We start from the raw sequence: 11,843 nt of genomic DNA, 5'->3' as shown, positions 1-11,843 counted from the left end.
TGTCTAGTTAGTTAGTTTTAAGATCTGCCATCTTCAAGGTTTTATAATTGCTTAAATGCTTGTTAATCTTGTCCTCCTAAATAGGAAGCTAGCTCCCACATGTTGTGTGGTAGGTGTGGTACTTGGTAATAAGTGGATTAAGCACTTTGGGAGTTATGCAATACTCAGAGTCTCTAGATCAACTTCTTGAGCAAAACTTAACAGCCTATGAATTTCAAGTCACAAGACTTCATTTCTTCTTTTTTTTTCCTCCTGCAGCCTTGATTTCTAACTTCTGCTCTGCTGACCTTGGGCCCACTTCCTTATCTCAGTTCCTTTTTGGCTGGAAGTTTCCCTTAACTTTTTTTTTGAAAAAATATTTATTTATTTGCATTGGAAACACAGATCAGATTTGTGGAAGGGAGAGACAGAAAGATTTTCCATTAGATGGTTCACTCCCCAAATGGTCACAACAGCATGAGCTGGTCCATCTGAAGCCAGGAGCCAGGAGTTTCCTCCGGGTCTCCCACGCGGATGCAGGGTCCCAAGGCTTTGGGCCGTCCTCCACTGCATTCCCAGGCCCCAAGCAGGGAGCTGAATGGTAAGTTGAGCAGCTGGGACATGAACCTTTACCCATATGGAATCCTGACACTTGCAAGGTGAGGATTTAGCCGTTGAGCCATTGCACTGTGCCCATGTTTCCCCCATTTTTTAAAATTAATTTTATTTTGGTGTTGTTTATATAGTTGACAGTAATGTAGGTTCATGAGGACCATCGAATAGGGAGTGGAGGGTCACAGGCTGAGGGAAGGTGGGTGGAGCAAATGCTTCCAATTTTCCCCATCTTCCCTTTTCTCCCCTATTTGGGGGGTGGAGTAGGGAGAAGAGGGGCCTGCTTCCTGCTGCCAAGCTACTTCAGCACCAGGGGATGCAGATGTAAACCCAAGCTTGTTTCAACCCCAAGCAGCCTGTATCTAATGCAATATTGTGAAGTAACCAGTGAACCAACAATCGATATGAGTCAGATTGCTTATGATCTACATCAAAGAATTGCAAAACCTAATATACTTGTAAGGCCCTATGCTACTCAGAAATGGGGAGGGAGAGCAGAGAAATCTTACATCACCCTAGAAGGTGTGAGGAAGATGGGGAGTATAACCTATAAGGATCATTACTGGTAACTCATAGACAACAGACTCGAATCAGCATCAGACAATAGCAAAACTACAAAGGCATATGGGGGGAATCAGGAGCGATCCCAACAACCTTTTAACAGGAGGTCATATGCACAGAGCAGGGGGGGACCCCAGAGTGGAGCAGGCAGACAGGAGGAGGCTTGTATCCCAACCCTGAAGACTCCCAGATCCTCACCAAGGACTATCAGAACGAGCACCGAGGACTATATCCCAACTGCCAAGGAGACCATGGAGAATTGGAGTGTCTTTAGAGGTTGAGAACTCTGAGGTCACCCACACCCATTTGGATCTACCACATGGGATGGAAGAAGCCAAAACCCTGCCTTGCAGGATCTAAGGTCATTGGAACGACAACCAGGAGCACTGAGCTGTCCACAGACAGAAGAACAGAAAGCTTCCTTCGGAACTAGAGAGAGGAGCTTTCTCTGGTCCTTGCCTGGTTCCAACTCTGGGTCCCCACCCTCACTGGCAATGACCATCAGGATCGCTCTGGAAACCCCTCAAAACTAACAAACAAACAAACAAATAAACAAAACCTAGAACAGACAGAGAACAACAAGGAAAGCTTGGAAAGAGACAGGAAACGGTCAGCGGGGATGCACTTATAACACACTGGGTGGGACACAAAGATTAGTTACTCCTCACTAGGGTATTGAAGATTTCTCTGCAAACCCCTCCTAAAACTGTTCACCTAAATTGTTGACATATGTCTTGTTAGAGTTATAGAGTTAGACTACCTGAAAAACAGCCAGGTTCTGCAAAATCATACTTCAATGCTATAAACTGCTAAATACTAAAATTAAAATAGACATGAGACAGCTGAATAGTAATCTATAGCCATTTTAAGGTGTATAGAACCCAGCTGTATATAAACTAATAATTGTAATGTCAATATAGAAGTCATAGGATGTGGTTCAGAACTTGCACTCTTTTTTTTTTTCTCTCTTTTAACGTGCTGGTTACACAATACCATGTCAACTAATTCCATTACGTTATAAATTGTTACTGATGTCATGTCGGGGCTTTTAATTGATTGGGATGATACTCTATCAGCTCTACCTTCAGACCAGAGATGGTCTCCCCAAGAAACTGTTGAATTTATCTGGACAATAAGATGCTGGACTCTATGCTTTGTAGATGCTTGCAAGGAAAGAATCTCAACTGAATTTGAACTGTGGTAACGCAACAAGGTGGAAGAATCCATCATGGGGCAGGGTAGGCTTTGGGGAGGAGAGGGGGGAATCCCAGTGCCTATAAAACTGTGTCATACGGCCCAAAGCTTTGGGACCCTGCACCCGCGTGGGAGACCCGGAAGAGGCTCCTGGCTTCGGATTGGCATAGTATCGGCCCGTTGCGCTCACTTGGGGAGTGAATCATCGGACGGAAGATCTTCCTCTCTGTCTCTCCTCTCTGTATATCTGCCTTTCCAATAAAAAAATAATAAAAATAAATCTTTTAAAAAAAAACTGTGTCATATAATGCAATGTAATCAATCAATCAATCCCATTTTCCATTAAAAAAAAAAAGATTTATTTATTTTCATTGGAAAGGCAGATACACAGAGAGGAGGAGAGAGAGGAAGTTCTTCCATCCAGTGGTTCACTCTCCAAGCAGCTGCAATGGCTGGAGCTGAGCCAATCTGAAGCCAGGAGCCTGGAGCTTCCTCCAGGTCTCCCATGTGGGTGGAGGGTCCCAAAGCTTTGGGCCTTCAGCTGCTTTCCCAGGCCACAAGCAGGGAGCTGGATGGGAAGCATGACCGCTGGGATTAGAACTGGCGACCACATGGGATCCTGGCACATTCAAGACGAGGACTTTAACTGCTAGGCTATCATGCCAGGATACATTTTTAACGTAAAAAAACATTTTGGTAATGTAAGTTGCAACTTAAAAAAAATAGGTGGCTTGAGCCTGACACAGTAGTCTAGTGGCTAAAGTCTACCTTTCCAATAAAAACAAATAAATCTTGGGCCCGGCGCGGTGGCACAAGTGGTTAAGGTCCTCGCCTTGCACGCCCAGGATCCCATATGGGCGCCAGTTCTATCCCGGCAGCCCCGCTTCCCATCCAGCTCCCTGCCTGTGGCCTGGGAAAGCAGTAGAGGACGGCCCAAAGCTTTGGGACCCTGCACCTGCGTGGGAGACCCGGAAGAGGCTCCTGGCTTCGGACCGGCATAGCATCGGCCTGTTGCGCTCACTTGGGGAGTGAATCATCGGACGGAAGATCTTCCTCTCTGTCTCTCCTCTCTGTATATCCGCCTTTCCAATAAAATGTAATAATAAAAAAAAATCTTTAAAAAAAAAAACTTGCCTTTTAAAAAAAAATAAATAAATCTTTAAAAAAAGAAAAGAAGGTGGCTTGCAAAGACTATAAATTTTCTTAACATTTATTCTAAACATTCAAAGGCTAATTTATCCAGCAAAGCTATATATATATATAGTCTCTCTCTCTATATATATATATATATATTCTATATATATTCTAAGCACTTTTCAAAAATGTTAATTTTAAATATTTTTATTATTTTTATTTTTATTAGAAAGTCAGCTACACAGAGAGAAGGAGAGACAGAAAGGAAGATCTTCAATCTGTTGACACTCCCCAAGCAGTCACAACTGCTGGAGCTGAGCCGATCTGAAGCTAGGAGCCCCAGACTTTTCGGGTCTCCCACGTGGGTCCAGGGTCCCAAGGTTTTGGGCTGTCCTCGATTGCTTTCCCAGGCCACAGGCAGGGAGTTGAATGGGAAGCAGGGCCGCTGGGGTTAGAACTGGTGCCCATATGTTATCCTGGCATTTGCAAGGCAAAGTCTTTAGCCACTAGGCTACCATGCTGGGCCTAAAAATAGTTATTTTTTTATTGGAAAGACAGATATACAGAGAAAAGGAGAGACAGACAGAAATAATTCTGACAGTTTAACTTACCAAGCAGCTGCAACAGATGGAGCTGAGTGGATCCGAAGCCAGGAGCTAGGAGGTTCTTCTGGGTCTCTTATGTGGGTATAGGGGCCTAAGGATTTGAACTGTCCTCAACTGCTTTTCCAGGCCACAAGCAGGAAGCTTTTGGGAAGCAAGGCAGTTGGGACACAAACTGATGGCTATATGGGATTCTGGCACGGTTAAGACGAGGACTTCAGCCAGTATGCTACTGTGCCAGGCCCACAACTTGGTAATTTTAAATTGCTTCCAAGTGTAAACATTAAGGACATTACAGTCATGGATCGTAATCCTGACCCTGCATTAATTGGCTGCCTGGGTTTAGGAAATTTTCTTAAACTCTCTGCAACTCTGTTTTCTCATCTCTAAAATGGGAATTATAAATACAAACCAAGAGGCTGCTAAGATTTTTATTTGCTAAGACAGAGGGAATAATTTTGGAGTTACAATTGGAGTTTGGGTGTTTTGTTTTTTACTTGTTTGAGAGGTAGAGACCAAGATCAATCCATCTGTTGGTTCATTCTTCAAATGCCCACAATGGCCCGATGTAAGCCAGGCTGAAGCCAGACACCAGCAACTAACAGGTCTTACCTGGTGGCCAGGTCCATGGCCGCCACCTGCTGCTCACACGGTCTGCAATAGCAGGAAGCTGGAATTGAAAACAGTGTTGGTACGTGAACTAAGGCACAGTGATTAGCAAAAGTGGCCATCCCGAATGGCATCTTGACCTATCCTGGATTTAGGGAATTTAAACATGACAGTGATAACATTTTTGTAATAAGGGTATCGGATAGGTACTAGTTGTAGCACCAATTTCAGCCCTTTTGCTGGCGGTTTAATCTTGATTCTACCTGTTGAGCATTTTTACTACAGCTTTGGCCCCAGCCAGGCTTCAGTAAGGAAAGATCTGAGTAGGCCACTGTGCGTCCTACACAAGCCTTGTTGAGTAAAATTGTGTTCCTTTTCACTATGGTTAATTATGGGAACAAGATAAGGGTGGCAGAATGCCTCTCTGGTGGGGCCCCTCTTTGTATTGTACGCACGTGCTGGTGAGAGCTGGGACTTGGGGCATGGCCAGTCTGGGACAGGCCATGCCAGATCGGGCTGCAGTGCCCCCTGGCAAGTGTAAGATCTGTAGCTGGGAGGGGCCTGATAGCGGAACTGTGGGGCACTGTCCTATTAGGTTGTAGCTGCTGCTGGTGAGCATGAGAGCCAATGCTGGGGGCAGGCAAGACTGGGTAAGGTGACAGCACCTCTTGGCATACATGTGGGCCAGGCTGAGCCAAGCCACACCACCCATGGATGTGCATGACAGCCAGAGGGAATGCAGAACAACTTGGGCAATAATACATGCCAGCACACACAAAAACCAGGGTTGGTGGCAGGTTTGGTGGGAGCTTTGGGATCACCCCAACTAGGCCAAGGCACCTACTGGTGTGTAATGACCGGGCCTGTGGAAAGGTGAGCTGGGCCAGGCTACAGCACCCATCAGTTCATGTGAGATGGGGCTGGAGGCAGAGCTGACCAGCCAGCTGAACCTATCAGTATACACATTTGCTGATGTAGGTAATAGGTCAAACCTCACCCTGCACTGGCTGGCACCAGATCAATGGACTCAAACCCTGGCCACAGGGAAAAATCACAAAATATGTGGTCCCACCTTGGAGTGTATGTATCAGGACAGGACCTCCTCAGCTGGTGATGCCTGTGCAATGGACAGCATGGCCAAAAGAACACAGAAGACGTGACAGTCAACTCGTCTAGGCCAGCAGGGGAAGTCAAGGGCATCATCACAGGATGGACAGTAGAACAGGTAGGGCTACTCTCCTGGCCAAGCTTTGCAACATGTTCCTGGGTCTGTAGATGTACTAAGGTGGACTTGGTCAGCCAATGGACCTTGGAAAGATTTTCTCAAGCCCGGTGCAATGAAGCACCAAAACATCTGAAAACCATCAAAATCACTACATCTCAGAACCACCAAAATCACTCCAGTAAAACCCTTGGAACATTCTTCCCCATATCTGGGTCTCTAGGGTGTCATCAAATGACTGACCACCATTCCTGGGTGCTGTTGTGGTTTGACAGCAAAGAGCAACCTCTCTTCCTCCTGCTGTGGAGGCAGAAAAGGGAAAAACCCCCCGAAGCATCTGTCCCACCTACCTTTCTCCATGCCTAGACCCTCTCCACCCTAACCAGAGGCCAGATGGGCGTGTATTCCTCTCAACTATGTAAATAATATTAAAAATAAAACGGGAATGAGAATGGTCCTCTTAAAAATATATTTATTATTTTTATTGGAAAGATTTACAGAGAGGAGAGACAGAAAGATCTTCCAACTGTTAGTTCACTTCTCAAGTGGACACAACAGCTGGAGCTGAGCCAATCCGAAGCCAGGAACCAGGAGCTTCTTCTGGGTCTCCCACAGGCTGGTGCAGGGTCCCAAGGCTTTGGGCCATCCTTGCCTGCTTTCCCAGGCCACAAGCAGGAAGTGGAGCAGCCAGAACATGAACTGGCGTCCACCTGGGACCCCAGTGCCTGTAAGGTGAAGGTTTAGCCACTGGCCTACCACACAGGGCCCGAGAATGATATTCTTTACAAAAATCATATTTTACTATATGTTGCTTTCAAAGGTTTTGCTTTTTTATTTATATATATATATATTTTTTTTAAGATTTCCTTTATTTGAAAAGCATGGTTCTAGAGAGGGAAGGCTAGACAGAAAGAGATTTCCATCTGCTGGTTCACTCCCCAAGTAGCTACAGTGGTTGGGACTGGACCAGGCAAAAGCCAGGAACTTGGAACTCCATCTGGGTCTCCGGCATGGGTGGCTGGAAGGGCTGTCTTCTGCTTTCCTTGGCACATTAGCAATGGGCTGCATGGGAAATGAAGCAGGGGCAACTCCAACTGTCTCATGATATGTCACAACACAAGTCCCTCAAAGCTTTTTTTTCTTGAAGAAGTAAAACAAAGATGATATTTGCTTCCAGTTCTAAACTTCTCTAAAGATTTCTTTAAATAACACATCTTAGTACTGTTCCACTCATACTGAATTGGAATTTCAAAAAATGTTTGGATTTTGAGAATTCTTATGTATGGTAACTGAGCTTCCTACTGTTAAAGTGTTTTGGTTCCTTTATTACTGTTAAAGTGTTTGGTTCCTTTATTAGGGGTCTAATGCAGTAGCCTGGTGGCTAAAGTCCTCTCTTTGCATGTGGCAGAATCCCATGTTCCTATTCATATGTCAGTTCCTATTCTGGCTGCTCCACTTCCATCCAGCTCCCTGCCTGTAGCCTGGGAAAGCAGTCAAGGATGGCTCAAGGCCTTGGAGTCCTGCACTGTCATGGGAGACCTGGAAGAGGTTCCTGGCTTCGGACGGCTCAGCAATGGCTATGATAAGGTCACTTGGGGAGTGAATCATCACACGGAAGATCTTCCTTTCTGTCTCTCCTCCTCTCTGTATATCTGACTTTCCAATAAAAAAAAAAACAAGTCTAAAAAAAATTACACCTGCCAAATTCTAATTTGGGGGGAACACCGAGTTTCCTAAAGCTCTGTGCTGATTTTCGTGTGTAGATACTGTTGAGAGCCCCTGCTCAAGGCAAAAATATTATACCACCTTTTTTTTTCCCTTTATAGGTTGAATAAAAACAAGCGACTGTTTAACAAAGGAATTAAGTAGTGATACGTAATATCAGTAAGGAATGAAAAGATTTTTCTCAACGGGAAGTCAGGCACAATGGGATGGAATTGTGGCTCTAGAAATCAGAGTCCAACAGGACAATCCGAGAGGCCCTCTCAGCTGTCCTCAGTGTAGCCCTGCTTACCCACCGACTCATCAAGACGGAAGGCGGACAGCGGCTGGCATTGCACTAGCGGTTGTTTTCCTATTTGGAGGTGATAAGACAGGTATGCAATTGTTCCTGCTGATGTGAAAGAAGAAGTTTGTCGTGCTACTAAAGTAATTTCAGAGTAATTGTTTTCCAGGAGTCCCTCTGCTTCTCTTGCTCTGTACGTTTATTACCTGGTAACTTTAGGCTCATAGTTGATTGTTGGTGGATTTAATGCATTCCTGTGGGGAGAAGGCTGACATACTTAAAAGTAAAGTTTATAGATCCTCTGTGGATTTTAGTTTTTTGGTAAATTAATATCTCCTTTAGAGTAGATAGCTTTTTTTTTTTTTAAGCTTTATTTTTATTGGAATGACAGATTTACAGAGAGGAGAGACAGAGAAAGATCTTCTGTCTGCTGGTTCACTCCCTAAACGGCCGTAACAGCCGGAACTGCACTGATCTGTAGGCAGGTGACAGGAGCTTCTCTGTGGTCTCTCACATGGATGCAGGGTCCCAAGACTTTGGGCCACCCTCTCCTGCTTTTCCAGGCCATAAACATTGAGCTTGGTGGGAAGTGGAACAGCAAGGACACGAACCGGCACCTATAAGGATCCTGATGCTTGCAAGGTGAGGATTTAGCCACTGAGCCATTGTGCCAGGTCCTAGCATGGATAGTTAAGAAATTCCTGTCAAAAAAATTCATTCTGCATCATAGTGTATAATACAGCTCTCATTTCTGTGAATTACCTGAGTTTTATCATCAAAACTCTTAAAACTAAAATCACAACATTTATGTAACATTTATTTTGTATGGCATTTAGCTATAAAGAATGCTTGAAACAGTTGTTACTTATATAAAATCATTTTATAAAACAAAATCATACACAATAATCCTCAATGAATTTAGCTTACATTGCAAAATTCAGAATATCTGATATTCTACTTCCCAGTTCACTGCTATCTCCCTGGGCTGTCTTAGGTAGAATGATATACATTTCTGTGCCTCAGTTTCTTTAACTCTCACTTGGGATAACTATTCCATAGAGATGTAATGAACAACAGAAATGTATTAAATACTTTGCAAATATAAAGTGCTATATGAGTGATAAGTAGTAATATCCAATCTATCCTAGTGTAACACACAACCTTCCTTTACCATGTCCAGCGTGGTGTCCTGCTCCTATTATTACTGTGAGCTATCCCAGTTGGGCATCTCTTACGGAGCTCTACTGCCTCAGTGATTGTCCATACTGTTACCCGGAGGATTGGAAACTTATCGTCTAAAACCAATATAAGTGGAAATTTCAGTATTTCTTAGCACAACTTGGCAAATGACTTTCACGAATTGATTTCTAAACACATAAATAATGAAGCCACCGAAGTGTTTTCACCCACTGAGCAGCAGCTTGGCCACGTAAAAAGCAGCAACATGATTGTCAATTGTACCTCTTCATCAAAATGTGAAAGATTATTTCTCCAAAGGTCTTGACAGCTTGATAACTACAGAAGGAACATCTTATGCTAAGAGCGTGATTCCCTCACCTTCGGTGATCGGCTCGCCAGCGCAGGCCCAGGCGGGAGACTGCTGAAACTCTGAAAAGGAATTCAAGGTGGCTAGTGCCATGGTTTTCAAGGTCCTGCGGAAGTATCTGGGGACAGCCTGATCCAGAGCAGCTCTGATTTTACAGTTTCTCTCTTGGATGTTGAACAATCATTTGAAGACTTCTGGGGCTGAGAAAGAATCCCTTCGGCTGCTGACTGGTCCATGTTGCCTCCTCCGGAGACCAGACTTGGCTGCACAGTACTTTCTTTTTGTAAAACTTCAGCACACTGCCTCATTCTCTTGAGGACCACAGAGTCAGAAGGGTATTCTGAAGCTGATAAAAAAAAGCATTCTGTAGGAGCAAAATTTGGTCTAACCAACTATTACATCCTTGATGTAAATGAAGAAACAAACAAAAAATGCTTTTGCATAAATGAAGCTTATTTAAACAGATTATACCCAATAGGCTGCACTTTTCCCACAATCACAAGTCAAAGAATTCTATCTTTTCAGGAATCATCAGTAGACAATGACTGGTTTCTCAAGTCTTAGACATGACATGATGACCGGCGTCATTATTTACAACTTACAAGTACATCTTTAAGTACTCTTCTATGATGCTAGCATGGTAAAACACATAGCTGTCTGTCTCAGGCTTGCTGGATACTTTGTTGTGTCAACAATTACAAGGAAGTTCTGAAAAGGTAATTGCAAGAGCCAGCTTGGCATCGAGTTGAGCGGACTTTGCTGATGCTCATGTTGATGTGTGCATGGTTTGCATGCAGAGGAGAACAGCATCGAAACACCCAGACAGCCTAGAGCATCAGAAAGCACACGAGCAAGCAGCGCTTGATTTCTATGAATAAAGCTCGAATCAGGTGGTTCTGACAATTAAAAATCAAGTTATCTTTTTGAAAGGTGTATCACTCTAGTAGGACTGCAGAATGGCAAATATTTCCTCCATTATTTGGATACAGCTTAATTCAGAATCCTGATTTAGGGAATGCTCGTGTTGGGAGAACAATGAACTCAACGCATACCAGGTAGGCTTGAGACAACTTGGAAACGTGGCATCGAGGGGAACTTGAGAAAAAGTCCTTGCAGTATTGTAAAAGTCAGTGATTATTCATCTATTTACAATAAAATTTAGAACAGTATTAACCATTTTAGACCAATTCAGACTAATAAGAGAAAATATTAAAACAAAGGTGTCCTTATGCTGTGACATTGCAAGGTACAGATTAATACAGGGTAGGGAGTCTGTATCACAAATTACGTCAAATTCATTGCAATAACTTGCAGAGACCTTCATGAAGTTCATTCTTGGTACTTTGTCATCTTTAGAAATAAATAACACCTTTCCAATTTAGCTGTAAGTTTGGAATGTGTCATAATTCATACAGGGAAGGAGTTTAAACTTTATATCCTGAGGAAAAAGTTGGTTTGGAAAAGATAAATAAGCAAAAATGCTTAATGTATTTTAAAGAATAATTTATTCAAACAGTTTTATATTTAAAGTTAACATATAAATAATGTCATGTAATATGTATCAATAGGTAGAAGAACATTACTTAACAATATCTGAATAACTCTAGATCAGACATTATATATTGTTTATGAATAAATTCTTTCTGACTTTCTGATTCAGGTTGGCTTATTTTTGTAATTATTGCAGATTTGTGACTTTAATTCTTTGCCATTTTAGGAGATATTCATGGGATAGACATTTGAAAAAGGATTATTTAAAATCAGAAACTGCTTTGGGCTTTCACTGTGCAACAATAAATTAAGCCAGAGCCCACCCTGCTGACATTCTTTAAGGGTGCTGGTTCAAGTCTTGGCTGTTGCACTTCCAATCCTGCTTCCTGCTTATTCACCTGGGAAGGCAGCATAAGATGGCCTGTGTCCTTGGGCCCCTGACACCCATGTGGGAAGGTGTTCCTGACTCCTGGTTTCAGCCTGGTGCAGCCCTGGCTACTGTGGCCATTTGCGAATTGTACCAGTGGATGGAAGATCTCTGAATCTCCCTCTCCTGGTAATCCTGCCTTCCAAATAAGCACACAAATCTCAAAAAACCCAGAATCTGTCTAGCCATCAATTTTGCTGCTCAAACCTTCTGATTTCAATTTTTTGTTTGTAAATCAGAGGATATCTACCTCACTGATAACTGAAAAAAATACACGAGAGTACTAGTACTTCATAAATAACAGAGTACTGCACAAATGTCAAAAACTATGCTTAGAAACTAGTATAAATCTTTTCCCCCTCTGGAGAGCAAGGGAAATATCAGACAGATCCTCACAAGCTACCTGGAGTTCTAAAAGGCAGTATTGGTTTCTGGATTTAGCAAAGTGATATGTGTATACA

The 11,843-nt window shown here is 43.2% G+C and overlaps 1 long non-coding RNA gene across 1 annotated transcript; it reads left to right on the top strand.

Annotated features, from left to right (window-relative positions):
* The first annotated feature begins 4,828 nt into the window (after window positions 1–4,828).
* Window positions 4,829–10,968, top strand: LOC121152219. The gene is made up of 3 exons (XR_005883249.1): window positions 4,829–5,916; window positions 7,740–8,009; window positions 9,197–10,968. It is a non-coding gene; the product is annotated as an uncharacterized LOC121152219 (long non-coding RNA).
* The last annotated feature ends 875 nt before the right edge of the window (window positions 10,969–11,843 follow it).

Source organism: Ochotona curzoniae, unplaced genomic scaffold, assembly GCF_017591425.1.
Source record: "Ochotona curzoniae isolate NIBS_2020 unplaced genomic scaffold, NIBS_Ocur_1.0 contig_2404, whole genome shotgun sequence".
Classification (NCBI taxonomy): Eukaryota; Metazoa; Chordata; class Mammalia; order Lagomorpha; family Ochotonidae; genus Ochotona; species Ochotona curzoniae.
Note: the sequence above shows the minus strand (reverse complement) of the source record. Positions and strands in the feature narration are given on the sequence as shown.